This window comes from Crocuta crocuta, unplaced genomic scaffold, assembly GCF_008692635.1.
Source record: "Crocuta crocuta isolate KB4526 unplaced genomic scaffold, BGI_CrCroc_1.0 scaffold258, whole genome shotgun sequence".
In the NCBI taxonomy this organism is placed as follows: Eukaryota; Metazoa; Chordata; class Mammalia; order Carnivora; family Hyaenidae; genus Crocuta; species Crocuta crocuta.
In genome coordinates this window covers 1414461-1441179 of record NW_027532842.1, presented here as the reverse complement: position 1 = coordinate 1441179, position 26719 = coordinate 1414461, and the positions used below count along the sequence as shown (strand labels likewise).

The following is a 26719-nucleotide window of genomic DNA, read 5'->3' as shown; positions in this document are numbered from 1 at the left end:
TCACCCATTCCTTTGTATCTGTACTCCTTCCCTTTCCTGTCACCATCAGCCATGGCTTGTGTGTGAACTAGCTGCAACTCGAAGGAATAATTTAACAATACTCATTTGATGAAAGCACGGTTGAAGGTGAGGGTGAGGACAGGGTGTGGGTATTTTGTTGAAGGCGGCGGCTTCATAGCAGCCCAGTCCAAGAATGTAACAGAGACTCTACTCTTACCTCAAGGATCCATAAAACCTCTCACCACTTAACATTACATGAAAAATAAATAAGTAAAAAGTGACCTAGATGGAGAAGGTACAGAATACCCCTGTGTCCAAATTCTGAGTTCTCTTTCTGAAGGATGCTTTTTTCTCCCCTCTTTGACAGATCACAGCAGAGAAAAAGAAAGGTCCTTTCAAATTTCCTAAGTGGAAAGCTCAGCTTTGTGATATATTATTTCCTCTAGCACCTATTTTTAGAGTCACTAATATTCCATTTCAGACATGTGAGGCTTCATTCGAAGCAGGCCACCTCTCCCTTCCTTGCTGCTCAAATGTCTCCTTCGTGGTTGCCTGCAAAGCTCTGTAGAGGCCAGCAGCCTCTTAATAGAATCTGTGATGTGAATTTTATTCACTCTGATGTTACGGGGCAGCACCTCGCTGCCTCAGAATCCATCCCCGATGTAACTGGCAGAACGCTGAAGTGAGTCAGTCCATGAATCACTCAGGATGAAGTTAGAAATCTCCAGCTGCCACATTGTTCTCATATGCATATTAGAATGAATTAAATTTTCTGTCCTAGACTATGAATCTTATCTCTTTTCCAATTATGTTCCTTGGCTGTATATGTTTTTCCATGAAACTGAAGCAGGCTTCTAAAAATATATGCATTTATTTTATATCTTCCTCTGCTTGATTTAAAATACGCCACTATGATTACTCTGAATTGTAAATGACAAACTGAATGAAGAAGGCTGGGAATGGTTATGTACTTACAGAATGTAATGAATTTTTTTTCTTTGATAACTCAGGTGGAATTAAGGCTGCAGTCAGGGGCACTTCTGATGCGCTATCCACAGGACCATTCTGGCCACTCCGGTGACCGAATCAGTCAAAATACCCACAGTCTTTGCCCATCTCTCTCCTGTTTGCTCCATTTCTGGGAATGGGAGCTGTATGGTTCAGTTCTAAAATGTCATATCCCAAAGAGATCTTCACATCTCTGAATTCAATCCCCTCTGTTTTCCTCGGCTTTTAATTAAACCAAAATCAAACATAATTTTCCAGCGCCATCCCACTGAGACAAAGGTGTAATTAATTTCTTGCTCCTAGACTCAGCCGTGTGACTTCCTCTGGCCAGTGGGATGTTAACAGATATGACACAAGAACCTTGAAAAGTGCTTATGCAGGTGGGCCTGCTCTCTTGTACTTCTGCTATTGCCATGACTAGAGTACGTGCAGACCAGGCTGCTGGGTCGAGGAGGAGGAAAAGCATACGTGATCAGAACTGCCTCAGCTAGTCTTCTCAGCCAAGCCTAGAGCAGAGTCCGCAGCTGCTCTGCAGGTAACTGAATGAGCCCAGCCAAGATCAGCCAGAATCCCGCCACCTCACAGATATGTGAATTATAAAAATAAATGACTGTCATTTGTAAGTCATTGAGTTTGGGGATGGTGCATGATACACTGTTTTGGAAGCAATAGCTGATAAGTTTGGTCACTTGTTTGGTGGTGTTATCTTCCAGATTTCTCCACTGTAAAAGTTCTTTTTAATCTTTGTAATTTGTAAGTAAGTTATCTGCAGAATGATACTTCAAGACCATGTGAATATCCAGTGACTTAACTGACTGAGCTCCCCAGTGGCATCCCCTTTAATCTTAAAGCATTTCCTTGTCTCTAGCAGTGTAAGGCATTCTCTCTTGCTGGACTGCATTTGCTAGTATTTTGTTAAAGATTTTTGCACTGAGGCACCTGGGTGGCTCATTCGGTTAAGCGTCCAGCTCTTGGTTTCGGCTGAGGTCCTATCTCAAGACTCGTGGCTTTGAGCCCTGCACCAGACTCTGTGCTGACAGAGAATTCTCTCTCTCTCCTCTCTGTACCTCCCCTGGTCACACTCTCTCTTTCAAATAAATAAATAAACTTAAAAAAAAAAGATTTTTACATCAGTGTTCATGAGGAATATTGGTCTGCAGTGTCCTTGTAATGTTCTTGTCATGCTTTGGTATCAGAATGGTGTCCTTACAATATGAATTGAGAAGTGATCCCTCCTCCTATGCCTTTATGAAAGAACTTGAGTAGAATGGGTATCATTTCTTCCTTAAATATTTGGTGGACGTCATCAGGGAAGTTATCTGGGACCAAATGATGGTTGTAGGAAGGATGTGAACTATAAATTTATTTAATAAACATAGAGCTATTCAATGATCTATTTCTTCTTTTTTTAATTTTTTAATGTTTTATTTATTTTTGAGAGAGACACAGAGTGAGCAGGGGAGGGTCAGAGAGAGAGAGGGGGTCACAGAATTTGAAGACAGGCTCCAGGCTCTGAGCTAGCTGTCAGCACAGAGCCTGACGTGGGGCTCAAAACCACGAACCACGAGATCATGACCCGAGCTGAAGTCGGACGCTTAACCGACTGAGCCACCCAGGTGACCCGATCTATTTCTTCTTAAGAGAATTTTGAGAGTTTATGTCTTTCAAGGAATTTGTCCTTGACTTACATGAAATGTATTGGATAGCATTGTTCCTAATTTTATTATTATTCTTTTAATATCTGCAAGATATGTTGTGATATCACCTCTTTCATTCCTGATACCAATAATTTATACCTTCTTTTTTTTTTTTTAGTGTCTCTAGGGGTTTATCAACTTTACTGGTGTTTTCAAAGAATCTTTTATTTCACTGATTTTCCCTGATATTTTTCTGTTTTCAATTTCATTATTTTCTTATTATTTCCTTTCTTCTGCTTGGGTTGGGTTTAATTTGATCTTTATTTCCTAATTTCTTAAGGTGGAAGCTTATACCATTCAATTTAAGGCTTCTCTAGGGATGCCTGGGTGGCTCAGTCAGTTAAGTGTCCAACTCTTTCAACTCAGGTCATGATCTCATGGTTTGTGGGTTTGAGCCCCATGCTGGTCTCTGCACTGACAGCACAGAGTCTGCTTGGGATTGTCTCTCTCCTGCTCTGCCCCTCCCCTCCAGTCTCTCTCTCTCAAAATAAATAAACATTAAAAAAACTTTCTTTAAAATTTTTTAAATGTTTTTTATTTATTTTTAAGAGACAGGCAGAGACAGAGCATAAGCAGAGGAGGGGCAGAGAGAGAGTGGGGGACACAGAACCTGAGGCAGGCTCCAGGCCCTGAGCTGTCAGCACAGAGCCCAACTCAGGGCTTGAGCCATGAACTGTGAGATCATAACATGAACCGAAGTCAGATGCTTAACCAACTCAACCACCCAGGTGCCCCATGATTATTTTTTTAGTGTTACATTGATGCAATTTTGGTTTCCTCTTTAACCCCAGAAATATGTACAGTATATAAGTTGGGGTGTGTGTGTGTGTGTGTGTGTGTGTGTATTATTTAAGGGAAGTGGGGATTTTTTGGGGTACTGATTTCTAGTTTTATCTTGATTTTATTGTGCTATGCCTGTTTTTTTTATATACTTACTAAGGCCTTTCATGTATTTAAAGTTTGAAAAAGTATTCAAAATAACTTTTTTTAAAAAAAGACTTTTTAAGAACAGTTTTAGGTTCACAGCAAAATTGAAGAGAAATACAGAGACTTCCCATATACTGTCTACCTCCTCATATACATAGCACATGGGTAGTTACAAAGGTTTAATATCCGTTTTATAGTATATAGTTTGCGTTGTCATTATAAAAATATGATGTTCACGTCTTTTATATCCAGAATTATTTTTATCTGCCTAAACTTTAAAGGACTAAATAAGAGGGTTATTAACATTTTACCAATATTATTATTTTTCTGGAATTTTATACATATAATAGCTTTGGGTTTCTGCATTTTGGTGTCAGTAATCTGGCACATAATTATTTATGGTGGCAATTTTCTGTCTTTTGTCTTCTCCTTCAAGAAAAAGTCACTTGCCATGGCCTTCTAAGACTTCCCCTTAGGGGGCACCTGGGTGGCTCAGTTGATTGAGCATTCTGACTTCGGCTCAGGTCATGATCTCCTGGTTCATGGGGTTGAGCCCTGCATTGGGCTCTGTGCTGACAGCCAAGAGCCTGGAGCCTGCTTCAGATTCTGTGTCTCCCTCTCTCTCTACCCCTCCCCTGTTCACACTCTGTCTCTCTCTGCCTCTCAAAAATAAAGAGACTTAGAAATCTCCATTTGAAATTAATAACACAGTTCCTACTCTGATTTTGCTTGTATTTTCATAACATATTTTGTTCCCTGTTTTCTTTTTTACCTTTCCTGGTCGCTTGGTCTAGTAATGTACCTTTGGGACAGCATATGGCTGAATTTTATTTTTTACAGATTATGACTTCTTGTGTTTCCTGGGACTTTGGTGCCTATGCCATTATCCTTGCTCTTCCCGAAGTCTCATCTGTGCTCTTCCACATCTTCCTCACTAGTGCTTCCAAGAATACTCTGTTCCTGCCTCACTGGTGCTCCCAAGAGCACTCTGCCCACCTCAGACTACATTACTTTCACACGGCCCCGCTGCCACTTGCTAATTCAAAATTGCATCCCCAGAGCCTTTATCCCTGCCCAGCACCCCAGAGGTTCTCAAAAAAAATGTGTACTGAGTGGTGATAAGTATAGCATTAGTTAGGATCAAGTTCATTGGTAATAAAACCCAAATATCAGTGCTGTAAAAAAGACTTTATCTCTTCCTTATGTAAAGTCCTTAAGCCTTTAGGCATTTAATCCAGAGCTGGTAAGAAGGCTTTGTTCCACAGAATTTTCCAGTTCCTTCTAAATCACTATTCTGCCATTTCTGTGGTATGTTCCTTCTCCTCGAAATCCAAGATAGCCCACATTTCAGATAACAAGACGGAAGAAAGAACAAAAAAGAACCATCTGGAAGAGTGTTCCAGATATCTGTTAGGAAAGGTTCCTGGAATCTGCCATGCACACAAACACTTCTACTTACACAGCATTAGCCAGAATTTAGTCACACAGCCATTCTTCCTACAAGAGAAGCTGAGATATGTTGTCTTAATCTGGGTAGCTCTGTGCCCAACTAAAATTTTATTCTGTGGGAGAACACTAAAGACCTGAGAAGGCATAGCCTGTCTGTGGAAACCACAAGAAGATGGGAGCTGGGCCATAGTGTGAATGAGGTAGCACGGTAGATCGGCTACGAGATAAGGGGGACCTAAATTGCAAAGTCTTAGTAATGCCAAGACCACGGATATAATCCTATAGACTGTTTATTAGTGCGGGTCCTGAGAGGAAACAGCACTCTTGGAAGGGCTGGTGTGAGTTCACAAAGGGCCTATAGGAAAGGTAGGCAGGGCCAAAGAAGACGAGCGGGGCTGGCGAAGCACCCAGGGCAGCAACTGCAGGAAGCTCCCATCACGTCTAGTACCGCTGAGGCAAGAGAATAACCAGGTGCTGGAACCCAGCAGCTGCTGTAGGAAAGAGGGTGCAGACAAGAGCTGTGCGTTTGGTAGAGGGACATTGCCACCTCGGCGTGAAGCCTGAAAGCAGAACTGGTGATATAATTTGCAGGGCCCAGCACAAAATGAAAAAAAAAAAAAGGGCCACTTGTTCAAAAACTACTAAGAACTCCAGGATGAGGCCAGCAGAGCATTAAAGCAAGCATGGCGCCCTTCCGAGCACAGGGCCCCGGGCGGCTGTACAGGTCAAACGTCTGTGAAACTGGAGCTGCCCGACGGAGACGTAGCCCAGGGGGAGAGCCCCACACTTCTCTCTCTTCCAACTCTGGCCTTTTCCAGTGCCTGTCCACACCCAAATGGAAGTTGAAGCAAAAGTGCCGGGTGAGGCAGTCTGTGCTGGTCGGCCCTGGGGGAAAAAAAGGGATAGTGTGAACCCAGAAGACAAGCAGAGAGTGTCCAGCTCGGCTCTGGAGAGCCATTAGAGATCTTTCAGCAGAGTGACACGTCCAATTAGTGTTTAGGAACAACTTTTTGGCAGCAGTGTGGAGGATGGATTGCAGAGCCTGGAGGCAGAAAGACCAATTAGAAGGCTATTATGTAAGTTCTAGAGTTGCAATCTTTTTTAATATCAAACTCCCAGGAAGAAACAGATTTTATATTTGTAATGCTGACCATATAACACACACAGACACATGCAAACATGTGTATACATGTGCATGTGTGTGTGTATGAAACCCAGAGTCCACAATACAACACAAAGCCTTATTGAAACAATGCTTCACCTTCCTAGACGCAAAGCACTCTGATTTCGTTTAAAAATGCTGGTTCCATGTTACAGTAATCGTTTCACAGCATATGTAAATCAAACCATCCTATTGTACACCTTTAACTATTAGGTAATACATGTCAATTATTTTCCAATAAAACTGGAAAAAATACTGCTTCCAAACCACCATGTTGATTAAGAGCCACAGCTCTTAGCTTAAAAAACCTAGGTCTAAGAGTACAAAAGTAGAATAATAGCCCACAAAGATGTTCGTATCCTAATCCCTGGCCCCTGGGAAAGTGAGCTCACAGAGCAAGAGGGGTTTAGCAGAATTGATTTCCCAGAGGACCTTGAGATGGGAGGCTCTCCTGGATTACCCGGGTGGGCGCAACGTGATTACGAGGTCCTCATGAGGGAAGAAGGAAGGAGAAAGGGTTGTTGAAGGAAGTGGTGTCCAGGTGGGACAGCTGGCCACTGGTGGCTTTGAAGATCCTTGGCCATGAACCTAGGACTGTGTTCCTCTAGAAGGTGGGAAAGGTAAGGAGTAGGATTTTCCCCTGCAGGCTTCAAAGGATGACGCCTTGATTTTCTGCAGTGAGACCCATAGGTCTCACATAGCTGTAGAGTTTGTGGCGATTCATTACAGCAACAATGAGAAACCGGTACACAGAGGGAGATGGTGAGAGTCAGAGTGAGGCAGCGTCAGCATGGGGACAGAGAGGAGAGGACTTGATATTCTAGTAGGACCTTTAAATGTGGAGTCCAAGTTATCTCTTAGGGTGGAGGGCCACAAGACAAAGCACAAGTTTCCTTCCTCTAGTGTTTTACATTTGCAAGAGAATTTAAATGAATGTCAAAGACTTAGCGGGGTAAAAAAAAATCTGTTTTAAAACTCTGTTTTAGTGGCATGACTGTAGGGATTCAGGGCAGTTCAAGACAGTGTGCTGTCAATCTGTGAGCTGACCTGGAAGGCGGAAAAGGCCACCTGGATGGTGTCTTTATTTAGTCCCAGCTGCTTCAGAAAGTTAACTGAACTAGCATTGCTCTCACAGATGACTACAAACTCTTGGATGTATGTAGAACTCACAGAGCTGAGCAAATTATGTTGATTTTTTTAGAAATGAAAGAAGAAAGTGCACCAGTACGGAAGAGGCCATCAGCCACACAGTGGGGCTTGCAGATGAATGATCTGTAAATGGGCAGATGACCACAAGAGTTTGTACAAGGTGGTTTGATCAATAGTTGGACACTGGGCAAGTAAGACAGCAACAGCAATTGATATAAATGACCAATTTGTATTTATAAGTTTCTTGTTCTGAACGCACAAACCATCTGAAAAAAAAATCTAACAAAAACTAGAAAGTATAATTTAAAATAAATCATTTATAATAGCAGCAGAAAATATAAAACAAGGTGTCTAAAAAAATCTAAATATGAGCAATACCTTTACATAGAAAATTATAAAACATTACAGAAAGACGTAACAAGCTCTAATAAATGAAAAGACATTCCATGTTTGTGGATGGCATGACTATCTTAAAGATGCCAGATCTCTCCCAAATTATTCTAGAAGCACAGTGCAATAAAAGTCATACTTCAATTGACTATGTTCACGTGCCTGCATCTGTGTCCATGCACATGTGTGGGGAACTTAACAAGATAACTCTAAAGCACATATGTAAGAGCAAAGGAGCAAGAATCACTGGGGCTGTTGAAAGTTTTTCCCTCCCAGATGTCATTAGGCTCTGTCCAATAGGACCATGCGGTTTAAGAGCAGGAAAAGAGACACAGGCTACTGGGACAGAACAGCGACAGATCATGTACCCACATTAACCATCGTCAATGACAGAGGGACACCACAACTCAGAGGGAAAGGCCATGGGACAAATGATTGTCAATAGGAAAAAACATAAAAATTGGACTTGGACATGGAAAGCAAAACTGAAAACTTAGAAAGGTATAGGAGAATTCTCTTTTAACATCAAGGAAGGAAATAAAGTCCAAGATACAGACACACAACAAAAAGGAAAACATAGACTCATTCAAGTACACTAAAATTTAAAAACTTTGAGTACAACCAAAGACACCATAAACAACATGAAAATGTGAACGAAGCCTAAGGGGGAAAATTGTAAATACAGGTTAATTAATAAAGGAGCAGCACCCAAAATATGTTAATTCTACATACCAGTATGAGCCAGCCAACCCAGTAGGTAAGCAGTCAATGGATATTAGCTGGCAATTCATGGAAGAGAAAACCTGAGCCACCAGTGGATATACAATGGCCTGTTCCACTTCACTCATCAGTGAGGAAGTGAAAACAAAAATGAGATCCCACTCTCACCAAAGGGGCAACGGTTTTAAAATGTGGTGCTATCAGGTGTCAGAGAAGATGTAGAGAAAAAAGTACCTTCATACTTTCCTGGTAGGAGTGTAAACTGGTACAAGTATGTATGTATGTATGTATGTATGTATGTATTTATTATATTTGTTTTTGAGAGATCAAGTGTAAGTGGGGAAGGGGCGGAGAGAAAAGGGCAGAATCCAACAAAACAGGCTCTGCACTGACAGCAGAGCCTGACGACACGTGGCTCGAAATCATAAACCCTGAGATCATGACCTGAGCCGAAGCCGGATGCTCAACCAACTGAGCCACCTGGGTGCCCCCTGGTATGAGCATTTTACAGAACAACCTGATGATATCTAGTGAACTTGAAGAGGCACAAACTTGACAACCTGCAATTCCATTCCTAGGAATGTTTCTTAGAGAAACTCAGGCATGGGCATAGGATCCAAGCATCATTTCTACTGAAACAAAATATCCATCATTAGGAGACTAGACAAATAAATAGTGACCTTGTCACCCAATGAAGTACAGTATGATAGTTAGAAATGAATCCCCGCAGATAAATCCCAACATTATGCTGAAGCAGAAAATCAAGTTGTAGTAAAATAACTGTAGGAGCACAGCATGCAAAACACTCTTTTTTGTGTATACAAACATACATATGAAAATTATAAAACATATATCAAAATGGTAAGCACCAAACTCAGAACAGTAGTTAGGTTGAAAAAAGGTGGAGGGGCACTTGGGTGGCTCAGTTGGTTAAGCATCTGCCTCTTGGTTTTAGCTCAGGTCATGATCTCACAGTTTGTGGGATTGAGCCCCACATCAGGCTCTGCTCTAACAGCACAGGGCCTGCTTGGGATTCTCTTTCTCTGTCTCCTCTCTTTGCTCCTCACCCCTTGCGCTCTCACTCGCTCACTCTCTCAGAAAAAAAGAGGGAGGTGAATGGAATGGAGGAGGGTGGGAACACATAGAAGGCTGTATCTGTAAGGTCTTATTTATATCTTACACTCGTTATTCTATTTTATGCTTTTTATTTACACATCCTTATGTGCATGAATAATTCTATTTAAAAACTGAGCCCTTCACCATGGCAACAAAGCCACCCCCGATCTTGCCCCTCTGAGGTTGTCTTTGCCGGTCCTTTCAGGCTCCTGTCCATCACTCCTGTGCACTGCTGGGCTCTAAATATACCGAAGTTTTCTGTTTTTCCCTGAATATATTCCTTTTCACAGCTGCATTCTTTTGCTTATGCTGTTCCCTCCCTCTAAGGCCTTCGCTTTGAGACCCCATGTGGAAAACTCCATCCTTCCAGATTCATTTTCTATTCATCTGTCTCTGGTGTTCTCCAAGGAGATGCCTCTTAAACTTTAGCATGCATAGGAGTCAGCCTTAGATCTTGTTAAAATGCAGGTTCTGATTCCGCAGGTTTGGGTGAGGCCCCCATTCTGCCTTGCTGATAAGCTCTCCTGCATGCTGACAGAGGTGCGGGTCAGACTCACACTATGAGTAGCCAGGCCCTTCTTCTTGGGCAAAGTTAGAAGCTCCTGGTTCTGGATTTCCATAGCTTCCTCTACATCTCTTATTACAATATCCATTGCATTGTTCTGCGTCTCTTTTTTATATCCACCTTTTTCATGAAACTCTGAAAAGCAGTTATCTCTTAAGGGTAGTAATCCTGCCAAGGGCCAGCACCTAGCATTCCCTCGCTGAATATTGGAAACTTTCCAGTGTTGAAAATACAATTGCCTGTTGCACCTCGGGTAAAACCTTATTAAATGTGTTCAAACATTTCTGTGTTTTACATCCCAGGCCAGTAGCAACAGGTAGGCAGGGCAGTAAATACATACTGTGTGCAGATCTGGTCTGAATAAGTTCCTAATTATGGTGCTCAACTGGAGAGGTGAACTGGAAACCCTTAAAAAGGTTCAGAACCCTTAGGGCAGAGAGCTTTGGAGATCCAGGGGATTTTAGTGACTTAGTCACCGGGCATGGATTTTGTTCTAAACACTAAGGTGGCTTATGGGAGGCTTGTCGACATGTTCTCACGTAGGCCCTCTGAGAAGGATTGAGAGGGCAAACGAAGAGCTGCCTGATGACTCACAGCCTGGCCAGGGTTCCTGCCCGCCGGGAGTCTTCTCCCTGGCCCTGTTGCACCCTGCTGAGCATACCTGCAGCGGCGGGCGGGTGCAGGGAGGGTGCAGGCCAGCACGTGCTCCCACCTGCCCACCCCATCCCAACTCTGGCACCGCCCCTTGGAGGCTGTGACCCTCTGAGCAACTTACTTCACCTTTCAGGACCTAGGAGTGCCAGCTTTTAACAGACCAAATATCGCATGGACATATACTGAAGACGTACTCCTTGTTTATCTGAAATTCAATTGTAATTGGGCATGCAGTATTTTATCTAGCANTTCTGTATCCCTTGGGTAAATTCCTAGCAGTGCTATTGCTGGGTCAACTTCTTTATTTCTAAACTGAGGTGCTAATGGTATCAACCTGATCAGGTCGTGAGATTGAAATGATTTAATATATGGAGAGGACTTAGAATAGGACCCGGCTCAGAGTGAGTGCTCAGTACGGTGGCCTTATGACTTCTCCCTCACCGTCCGTGTCACCCACATCTCCTGCCAGAGCCTTTACCCAAAGTTCTAACTGGCTGCTGTAATTCTAGTTCCTTCTCCCTCCTGCCAACCTAAAGCTGGGGCTGCCAGAAATATTTCTGTGTCTCAAAAATAGAAATCTGGTCATGTACTTAAAACCCTACTTAAAATCTTCTAATGGCTCCCTGTTACCCATAGGATGAAATCTACATTCCTCAATTGGGGGGACTTTCAAGACTTGTACCCCCCTTTTCTTTCCGGTCTCCATTCCCACTGTCCCTCTCTGTGATTCCATGCCAAGCCTACACCAAACCATGTCTTGCCTCAGTGCCCTCTCTTGGTGGCTCCCCGTACCCAGAATCCTTTTCTCCTGGGCCCCTTTAAACCCCTTCTCGGCACGACTGCTATGAGCCCCTCACACCGCTTTATACAGACCTTCATCTGTTCCTGTGTCACTGTAGTAAACTTGTTTCAGTCTTTGCGTTATATTTCCTTTAACAGTATAATATGTGTGTGTGAATTAATTTTAATCCATGACCGGGTGCTTTTAGTTACTATTTGAATTATCTTCATCAGGAACTCATATATCCAGGGTGGCAGGTGAACACTTAAAAAGCTGCCCAACTTCAAACATTCTTATTCACGTCTGCACCAGAGGACTTGCTCTTTGAGTAAGGGACGTTGAAGTAATTTCTCGCTTATCGAATGGGTGGCATTCAGAATATACAGGAGAGCAGAAGGACTTCCAGATGTCCCCTCGTGGGCAGAACAGAGAAAACCCCAGACCTACACCGCGACAGCCCCGGGTGTGGCACTTACTGGAGGCATCTGCCATCTGGTTTGATTCGTTTGATCTGTTGTCGGGATACAGTTGCATTTGCCTCAGGAGGAACTTTCAGTGCAAGGTGTTGGGGGTCTGAAAGAATACAGAGCAAAGACTTCACTGAAATTACAGAACAGGTTGAGAGCTGGTTTTTTTACTTGCTTGCTAATAAAAGTTGGCTCACCTTGTGGACAGTGGGTAAGCTGTGCCCTCATTGTGACACACCACCTGGTAGGGAGGTGGTGGGACAAGGGGCATCTGTGTCCTTCCTTGTACCCTAAGCACTGGAGGCCATTGTCATCCACCGAAAGGGACTTGATCATGAAACCAAATTGGTTTAGATCAGTTTGCAACACTTTGTGTGTCCAACTAAAGATGACCTCAGGAGTCGGGACCTATGTCTTTGACTCCGGCCCCTCCCCCTGCAGCTGGCCCAGCAGCAGGTGTGCAGTATGGATGAGGCTACAGGACCCTTGAAAGACCCTGATTGCAGAGCCAGCTTGAAAACGTTGAGACAGAATCAGACATCCAACTAGCAAATATGATCGGGCTGAAAACATATTAAAAAAACAAAGGATACGTGAGAAAGGTACCCTTTGATATAACTTCCTTGAAATTCTCTAAGAAACAGCTATCCCTCTTGAGAATTCATGATACATAACATCACATTGGCGTTAAAAGTATTGAAGAATGTGTTAAAAACACAAATTCCCCCTCAGGCACTTTACCTCTGGGGATTCTTCCTCAAGCCTACGATCTTAGTCTAACCAAGAGAAAACATCACTCTAACCCAAATTAAGCAACATTTTACAAAACATCTGGCCAGCACTCTTCAAAACTGTCAAGTTTATGATAAACAAGGAAAGACTGAGAAACTGTCAAGATCAAAGGAGCCTTTAAAGAGAAATCCTAAAAGTGCAGTGTAGGATCCTGGATGAGATCTCAGAACAGAAAAAAAGACATTAGTGGGAAAATGGATAAAATCCAGATATGTCTGGAGTTTAACTGATGGTACTGTACCAATGTTAATTTCTGAGTCTTGACAAATTTGATGATGGTAGAAATGAAGAGGAATCTTGTTTTTGACAATAATAAAGTCGAACATTTCAAGGTAAGTCATGTATGCCAAGGAGAGCCACCTGCCTGGCTGGACCTGATCCTGACCCCTGGCCACCGAGGTCCTACCTGCTTCTCAGTCAGAATCTTGTTTACACTTGGTTAATCTGTGCTGCTTTGTTTAAGGATAGATGTCTGGCTATCGTGTACAATCGGCTTTGGGAGAAGTCAAATAAACCTCATCGGGGCTGCGTCTGCAAAGCTGAAGGGATAAAGAATCACAAACATCACAGCATCACATTCCTTTCTTCTAATAAAGATTAAACATTGAGACCTATTGCCTTCAAGTGTCTCACGCAGTACTTGGCACACTTTTGTTGTATCGTAAATATTTGCTGGCTTCATATTGCCCCAGTTCAGAGATGCCCACTTACTTTGATGGGGGAAAAAAGAAAAGGACCTTCAAAGTGGATAGGAAACTGAGCTCTTTCTGCTGATGTTGGCTTTGGGGCCTTTAAGTGCAAGAGGAGGGAAACTTGAACTTTTTAACTAGATATGTAGCTATTCCACATGTTTGTTGATATAAACAAATGAAACAATTGAATGAGTCTTTAATGTTATACAATGAGTGTTTGCAAAATAATTTATTTTTCTCATTGTAAAATGAATAAGACCCTCTCTAGAAAACTTTGAAGGAAGGAAAAAGGCAAAAGTTACACCTCATAATTCCACAACCCAGAAACAAGTAACATTAATATAATGGTGAACTTCCTTTTTATGCATAGATATTTTATGATTGGAATCATAGTGTACACTTTTTAATGTTTATTTTTGAGAGAGAGCGCACACGTGCGCACAAGCAGGGGAAGGACATAGAGAGAGGGAGACACAGAATCTGAAGCAGGCTTCAGGCTCTGAACTGTCAGCACAGAACCCAACAAACTACGTACTGCAAGATTATGATCTGAGCCAAAGTTGGCGCTTAACCGACTAAGCCACCCAGGCACCCCCATACTGTACATTTTTTAAAAGATTGTTCTCCACTTGACAATAAACTATTTTCAAAAAATAAAAAATTAGTTAATTAAATTTTTAAAAAAAGATTGTTCCATCAATCAGTCTTCTCATTTTAAAAATAATAAATAATATTAGCCAATACTTATGTAGCACTATGGGCCAGATGATCTTCTAGGGCTTTACATATACTAACTCATTAAATCCTCACAACAATCCCGTAAGCTGGTTACTGTATTCATTCTTGTTTTACAGATGAAGAGAGTGAGGCACAAATTAGTCAAGCATCTTGCTCAGGATTATATACATTTTGATATTTGGTAAAACCACTTTACGTGGATGAACTAGGACTTGAACTAGATGATGTCACTTCAGAACCCACATCTCTAATCATGACACTACAGTTTTTCCCCATTAATTCATTAATTCATTTACGAAGTGTGAAACTGTAGAAGCCACCTCTAAAATGATGCTCACCTCCTGGAATTCATTCCCATGTATAGTCCTCTTCTGTGAATCAGGATTAGTTTTTGTGTGTGATAGAACATTGTAGAAGTAACCTTGTGTGACATCTGAGGCTAGGTCATAAAAGGCATTGCAGCTCTTCCCCTGGGTCTCAAGGGTAGCACTGACCCTGGGGAACATCAGCTGCTATGTTGTGAAGACTTCGAGGATAACTGTGAAGAGGAACCCACTCCATTTGGCAGCCATGGAAATGAGGCCCATTGGAAGCAAATGCTCCAAACCCAGTTGAGCTTTAAGTGAGTACAGCCTCTGCTGACCTGACTTATCCTAATGAGAAATTACAAGCCCAGATACCAAGTCAAGCTTCTCCGAAATTCTTGACCCATAGAAACTGTGAGAGAAAATACATACTCATTGTGTATTTAAGTTATTAAGTCTGAAGATAATTTGTTACACAGCAATTGGATAACTAGTACAGAAAACACTAGGAAAAGTATGGGGAAAAAATCACTGCGAATCTGACAATTCCAAAATAACTTCATTATAACTTGTATAGACTTCCTCCTTTTTAAAAAATGTTTTATTTATTTTTGAGAAAGTGTGAGTGGAGGAAGAGCAGAGAAAGAAGGGAACAGAGAATCCAAAATGGGCTCTGTACTGACAGCAGCAAGCCCGATGTGGGACTCATACAACTGTGAGATGATGACCTGAGCTGGTTGGATGCTCAACCCACTGAGTCACTCAGGTGCCCCTAGAATTCCTTCTTTTTATGCTGAAACATACTTAAACTAAATGTGTGTCATTTTAACTTGGTTCATAATGTAAATTCATTTTTGTATACTGCTATTTCCCAACTTAATGTGTAAATAAATATCCATGTCATTAGAAAATTCTTCAGAATTTTAATATGTTTAATGGCATAAGAAACAGAAGTTTAATGGCTTTATAAACTCACACTAAATGAAGGGGACCCAATTAAGCTCTATTTTTGGACATTTAAGTCATTTCCATGTTTCTGCTAAATACCTTGGAAAGAGACAGTATAGCAAATTGTCAATTGAATTCTGTGCATGCAAATTCTAGTTCTGCAACTTCCCTAGTGCAACTTTGAGTAAATTCCGTAGTCTGTGCTGTGTTTCCTTTATCTATAAAATAAGGAATGCAGTGCTTTTGCTGGCACCACTTCTTTTTTATTGAGATAAAATATACATAAGTTACCGTTTTAACCATTCTGAAGTTCAGTGGCATTAAGCACCTTCCCATGTGTGACTATCACCACCATCCATCTCCAGAACTTGTTCCTCATCCTAAACTGAAACTCTGCATCTACCAAGCACTAGTTCCTCATCCTCTCCTACACTTAGCCTCTGGTAAACCACTGTTCCACTTTATGTCTCTGTGGATTTGACTACTCTAGGTACAATATTTGTCCTTTTGTGTCTGGCTTATTTTCCTTAGTATGTCTTCGAAGTCCCTCTGTGCTGTAGCACGTATCCAAATTTCATTCTCTCCTAAGGCTAAATAATACTCTCTTGTATGTATATACCACATTTTGTTTATTCAGTCTTCTGACGATGGCCTTTTGAGTTGTTTCCACCTTTTGGCTATTGTGAATCATTATTCACATAGCAGCATTCTGCTGTGAACATTGGTGTATAAATACCTATTTGAATCCCTTTCAGTTCTTTGGGGTATACACCTAGAAGTGGAGTTGTTGGATCATATGGTAATTTTGTGTTTAATTTTTAGGAGAACAGCCATACTGTCCTCCACGGTGTTTGGACCATTTTACATTCCTGCCAGCAATGCACATGGGTTCTCCATGTTCTTGCCAATATTTACTTTCTGGGGTTTGGAGGGTGGGCAGTAGAGAGGATTTTGAGAATAGCAATTCTAACTAGTGTGAGGTGGTATCTTACTATGATTTTGATTTGTGTTTCCCTAAAGATCAATATTGTTGAGCATCTTTTCATGTACTTATTGGCCATTTGTATATCTTTTTGGGAGAATTGTCTATTCATTTCCCCTCTTGACCCCTTCTTTTTGGAAACTTATTTGCCTTTACTTCCAACACTCTGCTTTCCTCTGGCTCTCCCCTCCATCCCTCTGCTCATCTTCTAATTTCTTTTTCTTCTTTCGCTAAGTTTCTCATCTTACTGTGATAGAGTTCCTCAGAGTTAGGTCTTTGATCTTCCCAGTATTAATTTTGCCCATGCCACCTCAAGGAATCTAATGGCTGCTGTGAGATTCAAGAAATGGAAGCAAGGAAGAAATTAGGTATTCAATTAATATATTATAAATAAATGAATAAAATGAAACAGAGGAATAGTTAAATAAAGGAAGAAAAATTGAATACTAAGAAATGTTGAGGTAATCACAAGAAGTCAGGAAAGGCAAAAAAATGAAGTGATATTATATAAGATGAAGAATGAAATTTTGCCGTTTGTGACAACATAGATTGATGTCAAGGGCAATATGCTAAATAAGTCAGAGAAAGATGAATATCATATGATCTCTCTTATAAGTGGAATCTTGAAAATGAATAAAAGAAGTGAAGCTCTGGGGTGCCTGGATGGCTCAGTCGNGAAGAAATTAGGTATTCAATTAATATATTATAAATAAATGAATAAAATGAAACAGAGGAATAGTTAAATAAAGGAAGAAAAATTGAATACTAAGAAATGTTGAGGTAATCACAAGAAGTCAGGAAAGGCAAAAAAATGAAGTGATATTATATAAGATGAAGAATGAAATTTTGCCGTTTGTGACAACATAGATTGATGTCAAGGGCAATATGCTAAATAAGTCAGAGAAAGATGAATATCATATGATCTCTCTTATAAGTGGAATCTTGAAAATGAATAAAAGAGTGAAGCTCTAGGGTGCCTGGGTGGCTCAGTCGGTTAAGTGTCCGACTTCTGCTCAGGTCATGATCTCACAGTCTGTGGTTTCAAGCCCCGCATTGGGCTGTATGCTGACAGCTCGGAGCCTGGAGGCTGCTTCAGATTCTGTCCCTCTCTTTCTCTGTTCTTCCCCAACTCGCACTCTGTCTCTCGCTCTCTCAAAAATAAATAAAATTTAAAAAATTATTTTAAAAAAATAAAGTGCAGCTCATAGATACAGAGAGCAGATGGGTGGTTACCAGAGATGGGGTGGGGGAGGGGTGGGAGAAATGAGTGAACTATTTTTGCTTTTAGTTTAAATGCATTGAATTTTAAAAAGGAAGATCAAATTCAGAGAACTCAAATTTACTCTATTCAAAATTTATTACAAAGCTACAGTAATCAAGACAGTGTGGTGCTAGCCTAAGGACAGACATGATCATCAGTGGAATAGAGAGTTAAAAAGTCCATAAATAGAACAGAGTGTCCAGAAATAAACCCATATGCAAACAGCCAGCTGATTATTGACAAGAGTGCCAAGACCATCAATAGAGAAAAGAGAACAGAATAGGTTTTTCAACAAATAGCACCAGGACGACTAGATAGCTACATGCACAACAGTAAGTTGAACCCCTCCCTCACAGCATATACAGAAATGAACTTAAAATGGAGCAAAGACGTAAATTGAAAACTCTAAGGTACAAATCTTTGTGACCTTAGATTAGGTAATGATTTCTTAGATATGACACCAGAAGTACAAGTAACAAAAGAAAAATTGTATAAGTTAGACTTCATCAAAATGTAAAGTTTTGTGCTTCAAAGTATACTATCAAGAAAGTGAGAATAAGAAGAGAAAATAAGAGACAAGCTTTGCAAATCATGTCTCTGCTAGAACTAGAGGGGAAAAAACGATTACAACTCAGCATTAGAAAGGACATTTTTTAAAAGCGGGCCAAGGATTTTAGTAGACATGTCTCCAAAGTAGATATAAAAATGACCACTAAGCACAAGAAATGATGTTCAACAACATTAGTCATTAGGGAAATGCAAGTCAAAATCAGAATGAGTTGTGAATTCACACCCACCAACAGAGCTACTATAAAAAAGCAAAACAAGGGGCACCTGGGTGGTTCAGTCAGTTAAGTGTCCGACTTCAGCTCAGGTCATGATCGCATGGTCTGTGGATTCGAGCCCCATGTCAGGCTCTGTGCTGACTGCCAGCTCAGAGCCTGGACCCTGTTTCAGATTCAGTATCTCCCTCTCTCTCTGACCCTGTCCTGCTCACACTGTCTCTCTCTCAGAAATAAATAATTTTTTTTTAATTTAAAAACAAAACACACGAGAAGTTTTGGAGAGGATGTGGAAAAAGTGGAGCATTGCTGTTAGGAGTGCACAATGGGAAACAGTTTGGTATTTTTTTCAAAAGGTTAAACAGAGTTAGCATATGACCCATTAATTCCACTCCTAGGTATATACCCCAGAGATCTGAAGATACGTATTCACACATAAACACATATGCACATATTTACAGCAGCATTCTTCTTAAGAGCCCAAAAGTGGCAACAGTCCAAAGGTCCATCACCTGTTGAATGAATGAACAAAAGCAGTACACCCACACAATGAAATATTGTTCAGCCTTGAAAAGGAATGAAGTACTTATACTTGCTGCAGCGGGAATGAACCTGGAAAACATGCTCGGTATTAGAACCCCAAAACAAAGAGCCCCCCATCGTATGATTCCATTAACATGAAATGTCCCTAATAGGCACATCCATAGAGACAGAAAGTAGCTTAGTGGTTGCCAAGGGCTGAGGGAAGGAGTAAATGGAAAATGACTCCTCATGAATTACAGAGTTTCTTTTCTGGAATTAAATGGAGTTACTAGTGATGGTTGTACAGTCTTGTGTAAATCTTTAGTAAACCACAAAATTGTACACTTTAAAATAGTGAATTTATGGTATATGAAGCATATCTCAAAATAAAGAAAGGTATGGAAAGAGGAAATGCTTTCCAACTCAGTTAGTGAGGCCAGTATCACACAGTGACGGTCTCTTTGACACATTAGCTTGTCTATACTAGAGCCCTAGTGATGGAGCGCTGAGTTTGCCATGTGGGTATTTTGTAGATGTGATTAAAGTCCATAATCAGTTGACTTTACTCAAGAGGGATTATTCCAGATGCTCCGGGTGAGGCTAATCTAGAGCAGAGCTTTTGCCTCCCAGAAGAAGAAATTCTCCCTGTGGACTGCAGCTTCAGCTCATGCCTGGCCTGCCCTTCCTGCTGGCCTGATGGATTTCAGACTTGCCTTATCTGCCCCCACAATCACATAGTCCTCACAATTAATCTCTTAATGCATCTTCTACCGGTTCTATATCTCTGATTCAACATTGAATAATACCGATATCAAAACCAGAAAACAATATTACCAAAAATAAATAGCGGACCAATATTCCTCATAAACATAGACACAGAAATCCTTAATAAAACATTAGCCAGTCAAACTCAGCAATACATATACTATGGCCAATTTGAATTTATCCCAAGGGGTGCCTGGGTGGCTCAGTCGGTTAAGCTCCAGCTTCAGCTCAGGTCATGATCTCACAGTCCATGGGTTCAAGCTCCATGTCCGGCTCTGTGCTGACAGCTCAGACCCTGGAGTCTACTTCAGATTCTATGTCTCCCCCTCTCTGTCCCTCCCCTGATTACTTTCTGTCTCTCTCTCTCAAAAATAAACATTAAAATAAGTTTTTAAAGAATTTATCCCAGGAGTACCTGGGTGGCTCAGTCGGTTAAGCATCCAACTTCGGCTCAGGCCCTGATCTCGCGGTTCATGGGTCCGAGCCCCACGTCGGGCTCTGTAGTGACAGCTGACTCAGAGCCTGGAGCCTGTTTCAGATTCTGTGTCTTCCTCTCTCTCTGACCCTCCCCTGCTCACGCTGGCTCTCTCTCTCTCTCTCTCTCTCTCTCAGAAATAAATAAAACATTTTAAAAAATTATCCCAGAAATACAAATTAGAGTTATTTTAATTAATGTAATCAATGTATTTTGCCTCATTAACAAAAATTTAAAAAATCATTTCAGGGGTACTTGCATGGCTCAGTTGGTTAAGCATCCAACTCTTGGTTTCAGCTCAGGTCATGATCTCATGATTCACGAGTTCAAGCACAGAGCCTGCTTGGGATTCTCTCTCACTCCCTCTGCTCCTCCCCTACTTGTGCTCAAAATAAATGAATTAACTTTAAAAAAATCATTTCGGCTGAAGCCAAAACAGCGTTGACAAAATTTAACAATTGTTTATAATTCTAAAAAACACAAATTCTCCGCAAACTTGGAATCAGAAGCACTTCCTCCGTGTTAGTTTGCTCGGGCTGCCATAGACTGGGTGGCATAATCAACAGAGGCTAATTTTCTCACGATTCTGGAGGCCAGGAATCCAAGATGAAGGTGCCAGCAGATTTGGTCTCTTCTGAGGCCTCTCTCTTCAACTTGTAGATCGTCGTCTTCTGTCTATGCCCTCACATGGTCTTTATCCATCTAGTCCTAATTTCCTGTTACCAGTCCGATCGATAGAGTGCACTCTAATTACGTCATTTCCGCTGTATCACCTCTGTACGGACCCTGTCTCCAGATACGGACCCATCTGAGATTCTGTGGGTTAGGATCGCGACATAGGAATTGAGGTGGGGGAACACTGTTCAGCTCCTAACAACAGTAAAAGACATCTATGAAAACCTACAGCTAACATCATACTGATGCAAGAGTGAATGTATCCCCTTAAAATTGGGGATAAGGCAAGGATTTCCACTCTTACCGCTTCTTTCCAACATAGTGCTGAAGAGCTCAGTGCAATACAGGAAAACGTAAAGAGTATAAAGAAAGAGGTAAAAATGTCTTTATTCACAGTTGACATGGTTGCATACATAGAAAATCCCAAGGAATCTAACTCCTAGCCCCCAAAAATCTTAGGAATAATAAGCAAATTTAGTAAGGTTGCAAGATAGAAAGTTAATATACAAAGATTAGATGTATTTATATATATTTACAATGAACAGTTATAAATGAAATTTAACAAAACACTACAATTGCATCAAAATCATAAAATATTTAGAGATAAATTTAACAACTATTTTCAAGATCTGTATGTTGAGAAATTAAAGATCATCTCAATAAATAGGAAGGTATGCCATGTCCATATATTAGAAAGCAGTATTGTTACATGATGTCATTTCCCCCCATATTGATCTATAGATTCAATGCAATCCCAATCAAGTCCAAGAAGGCTTTTATAGAAATTTCCAACCAGATTCTAAAATTTATTAAGAAGTACAAAGAATTTAGAATACTTAATTTTGAACAAGATTCAAAAGTTACCACAAATTAACTATAAATGATAAAATCATTTTTTAACAAAGTTTCAAGGGTTACTACAAAGGTACATTCATCAAGAAAATATGATTTGGCATAAGGATATACCTATACATCAATGGAGTCCAGAAAGGGACCCACAGATAAACTGTCAATTTGGATTTAATACAACTGCCAAACCAATTCAATGGAGTAAAGGAAAATCTTTTCAACATATGGTGTTGGAGCACCTGGATGTCCATATAGAAAGAATCAATCTTGACCTTACTTTACACCCTACCTCCAAATTAATTATATAAACTATCAAGCTTCTAGAATAATGCATAGGAGATTACCTTTGCAAGCATATAGGAGGCAAAGATTACTTAGCTAAGACACAGAGAACACCAAGCATAAAAGAAAATGTTGATAAATTGGACTTCATGATATTAAAAAGCTCTGCCCATCTAAAAACACCATTAGGAAAGTTGGTAGATTGGGGCATCTGGGTGGCTCAGTCAGCTGTGTGTCTGAGTCTTGATTTCGGCTCAGGTCATGATCCCAGGGTCTTAGGAACGAGCCCCATGTCGGGCTCTGTGCTGAGTGTGGAGCCTGCTTAAGATTCTCTCTTTCTCCCTCTGCCCCTCTCTTCCACTCATGCTCTCTTTCTCTCCCCCCCCCACCAAGAAAAGAAGAAAGAAAGTTAATAGATAAATTATAGACTGGGAAAAATTTTGCTATAGCTAGACTATATATTTATACTATATAACTGACACAGGATTTGTATATAGAATATAGCAAGAACTCTTAAAACTCAGTAATAAACAGGTCAGCCATCCAATAAATGAGTAAGTAGGTGATCCTGATTAAGATCCTGAAGGCAGGGGAGGGGGCAAGATGGCAGAGAAGTAGGGAGCTCCGTACATTGCACTCGCCCCCATATCTCACATGGAAAAGATCTAAAGCCATAAGAAACCTTACAGAACCCAAGAGATTGGGAGAAAAGGGACACAGAATCCACTGAGAAAGCCTTCTAACGTGAGTGCGAACTGGGGAAGATAAAATAGGGCCGGGATCAGAGACTCAGAGGGACAGGGGCGATCCCCCTCTGCGGGGAGTGGGAGGGGAAAGAGAGAGTCTGAAACTACACAAGATACAGTCCCAGCCGCTGGGGAGCAGAAAAACCTCCGCTCAGGGCACAGAAGGACCGTGCACGCCAAATCCCTGCGCACCAGGTCCCCGCACGCCAACTCGTCCTGGAGGGGCTGCTCACGCGGACCACTTCTTTGTGCTTCTGGCTGGCTGGACCCCTGAAGGAGGAGCGTGCATATGGGGCCTCTGCCCTCCTGGCTGGCTGGAACTCTAGAGGGAAGGCGAAGGGCTTAAAACTGGGAGATTTGCCTGTGAGTTCATGTTTCTGGTGACAAGACACAGAGGGACCCAGTTTCCCGCTCCCCAGCAGGCCCAGCGCGCCCCTCAGCCAAACCCCCGTCCTTGCTCGCCAACCCGACCTGGAGGAGAAGGGAGCAGCAATTCTGGCTCCATCCCCAGGGCCAGGCAAGAGGCTTGGAATTGCCCTGAGGGGATCGCGTGCGAGGTTGTGTCTATGGCAATTTCAGTGGGGTGCGCGGACGTGGATTTGGAAACTAGGCCTGGCCTGGGTTAAAGAGTGCAACCCACTGGCTGCGCCCCCGGCACGGAGAGTTTATGCACCCAAAAAAGTGATGTGCAGCGCTTGGATCAAGAAGGGACTGGAGCGCCGCCACTCTCCTCCCCACAACCGCCAAGGCAGAGCTCCCGCCTGACGCATTGAATCACACCACGCCCATCACTGCTAGAGCTGCCCTCCTCCTTGTTTTTTCCTTTCTTTTTNAGGAGGCTACAGGCTCCGAGCTGTCAGCACAGAGCCCGATGCGGGGCTCAAACCCACGAACTGCGAGATCATCGAACTGAGCCGAAGTCAGATGTTAGCCGACTGGGCCACCCAGGTGCCCCTCAGCAATAGATGTTTTTAACTCTCGGTTCCCTCCTTGCCAAAACAAGGCTTTATCCAACAAGGACATCTCTTTATCGCCAGAGTCATCACCATCTTCAAACAAGCATCGATGGCCCACCACACACAAGATGCTCGGCTATGTGCCACCTTGGAGCAATGCGACATAAAAGGAAAATTGTATAAAGTAACTGAAAAGTCATCTCCCCTCACCTTTGACTCTGATCATACCCCTGCCTCAGCCTTGAGCCTCAATTCTCTAAAGAATCGCGCGGTTTGTTAATGATTTGTGTTCTGAATTCACCAGCAGGGCCGATCTGGGACCACCCGTCACGGTGACACTGACTTTGAGTCCTGCTCTCCAAGGGCAGGCTCTGTCCCGGGAGCGGGACGTCGGGTCTGGACACTTGCAAGCCTGCGAGTCCCCTCAGGCCAGTCCGGTTCCGGCCCCCGCTGCAAATGTGCTCCTCCGGCCTCTCAGGCAGCTTTTGTTTGTGTGTGTTTTACGTCTGAGCTCATCCATCTGGCCTCCCTTCTGCCACCTTTCCTCCTATTTACAGCCACCAGTCTCAATTTGTCTTCCAGCTCTTTCGGAACCAATTATGCTATAGACAGATTTAGTCGATTTCTAGGCCAGATGCTCAAATACATCCTCTTTTGCATTAAAAATAATCAAAGTAGGCTCCCAGCCAGCAATAGGATTTACAGACCCTCAGATTCTAGGAGAAATCCACAGCGACATTTCTGACTCTGGCACAATCTCCATATTCATTCGTCAGGTGCGGGAAGGCATTGATTTCCTTCTAAGCGTGGAAAACATCTTAAACGCCTTGCCTCTCACACAGCCAGATCTGGCCTAGACCAAGCGGAGCAGATCTTTCCTGGGACGATTCCCCTCACAAGCTTGGCCACACACCTTCTAGGAAGGGTAAGCCACCGGGGAGGGGTCTCTTTGCATTTGCCCACCTGATTCCTCAAGGCTGGGAAGCCTGGGCTTTCTTGTCGGCCCTCTATTCCCTGCTTTGCTGCTTATTCGGATGTGTTGTACAGACCTCTCCATATTCTCGAGGTACGTTGCGTGTGTAAGCTGGCACCAGCATCCCCGGCCTCACCTGAAGCTCCAGGAAAGGGGCTGCCCATGAAATGGGTGTGGTGGCATTCCAGGGAGACCACGGTTCTGTCACCCTATCACCAAGGAAGGCAGCCACTTCCTTCATTGGGCTCAGCGGAGTGCTTCGGAGCTGGTGTTCGTGTCCCTGGGGGAATCCTCCACATGCCCCAGACCTCCTGGCTCCGAGGAGAGCTGTCTGCAGCTCTCACACTCACACAAATGTCCCCTCCACAGCCCTCTGCTCCACGCCCAGCCTTGGGCGGTGAAGTGGGGTCTCAAAATCCAGCATGCCAAAGGACTCCAATCTACTCCCGGGGACCTCAGTTAGGAGGATCTGAGGTGAGGCCCGGGAGTCTGCATTTTATTTTATTTTTTTAATTTATTTTTGAGAGAGAGAGGGAGAGAGAGAGCATGCACAGGGGAGGGGCAGGGGAGGGGCGAGAAAGAGGATCCTGATGCAGGGCTTGAACTTACAAACCACAAGATCATGACCTGAGCTGAAGTCGAGTCAGGCGCTTAACTGAGCCACCCAGGCACCCCAGGAATCTGTATTTTAAATGAGCATCTAGGTGAATTTGACACAGGAGTCACCAACCGCAAAATGTGTGGAACCCCTTTATCTCCCAGAATGCTGAGCTCTGAACCCAGGTGCACTTCATGCTCCCTACGGGCTGCGTGTAGAACGCTCCACCTGGTACCCAGCTAGGATGAATCCAGTGAGGGTCCAGGGGATTGGGGCAGAGGGAGGACTCACCGTGCCTGGGAGCCAGACGGAGATTCCTGGATGCAACATAGAGGCTGCCTGGAAAGCCCCTGTTCAAATCTGAAGGCAGAGAAAGGCAGACTCACCCTGACCCAAGTCACCAGAGGAACCACTGGTCCAAGGGTCCAAGGAAAAGAGAGGGATCAAATATCACCAGCAACTGTCCCAATGCTATAGATTAGCCCCGAAGGTCAATGCTTCTAAAATGACAGGAGCTCTCACTTACCAATTGTCAACATTACCATGAACTACATTATAGCTCATTCATGTATATATATGATCCATTTGATATTATCTAATGAACATTTACTCTGCCACAAGGTAGGGATCCTTCCTGTGGGAGGGAACAGCATTTGTGAAGACCCCCGCATAAGACAGTGTCTGGTCACTGTCTCCTCAAAGGGGCTGGCAGTCCACAGACCGGCAATAGCAGCAGCACTTGGGAATGTATTAGAAATGCAGACTCTCAGGATGCCCGCCCCCCAGACTCCTTAAAACAGAATCTGCATTTCAATCCGATCTTCAGGTGATTTGTAAGTGCATTAATAATTGAGAGGCCCTGCTCTGCTCCAATCAAACCCCTACAAGCTAGGGTTCACAGAGGCACTAAAGAGTTAAATAACTTGCTGGTATCTCACCATTAGTAATACCTTTATGGTTTTTGTCTTAACAAATAAATGTGTCGCAGCCCGTGCCTTTTTCTTCTCTTAAAGGTGTGAGTGCAGGTTCATATTAATAAATGGACTCCAAATACGTGATGTCTGAAGGCAGAGCTGATCAGGCATCACTGTGCTCCGATGGGAAAGGGCAGCTATGCCAAGGCTAGTCCAAGTGTGCCGACTCTCGCAGCAAATCAGAAGGGCAAGCCCATGTGTCCTGTTAGCCAAGCCACCCCGACTCCTCAAGGAGAGGCTTTAAAGAGACACCCTGCTCACACCTCTCACCCCCAGTACTCAACCTGGGTCCATGTTAATAAATGGCTTTAAGACCTTA

General features: G+C 42.6%; 2 long non-coding RNA genes across 4 annotated transcripts in view; one reads left to right on the top strand and one right to left on the bottom strand.

Annotated features, from left to right (window-relative positions):
- The window catches only part of LOC144216099 (uncharacterized), a 16863-nt gene extending 1965 nt beyond the window's left edge, over positions 1-14898 (bottom strand). Inside the window, exons 1-3 of one of the 3 annotated variants that reach the window (XR_013330562.1) lie at positions 12283-12401; positions 12095-12191; positions 5369-5966 (exon numbers count right to left, since the gene is read on the bottom strand). This is a non-coding gene — a long non-coding RNA (uncharacterized LOC144216099). Of the gene's footprint in view, positions 1-5368; positions 5967-11142; positions 12192-12282; positions 12402-14645 lie in introns of those variants that run through there. The other 2 variants (XR_013330563.1, XR_013330564.1) reach the window with 2 other exon arrangements.
- Positions 14789-26719, top strand: LOC144216100 (uncharacterized). Its single transcript, XR_013330565.1, has 3 exons — positions 14789-14929; positions 24632-24780; positions 26440-26719. It is a non-coding gene; the product is annotated as an uncharacterized LOC144216100 (long non-coding RNA).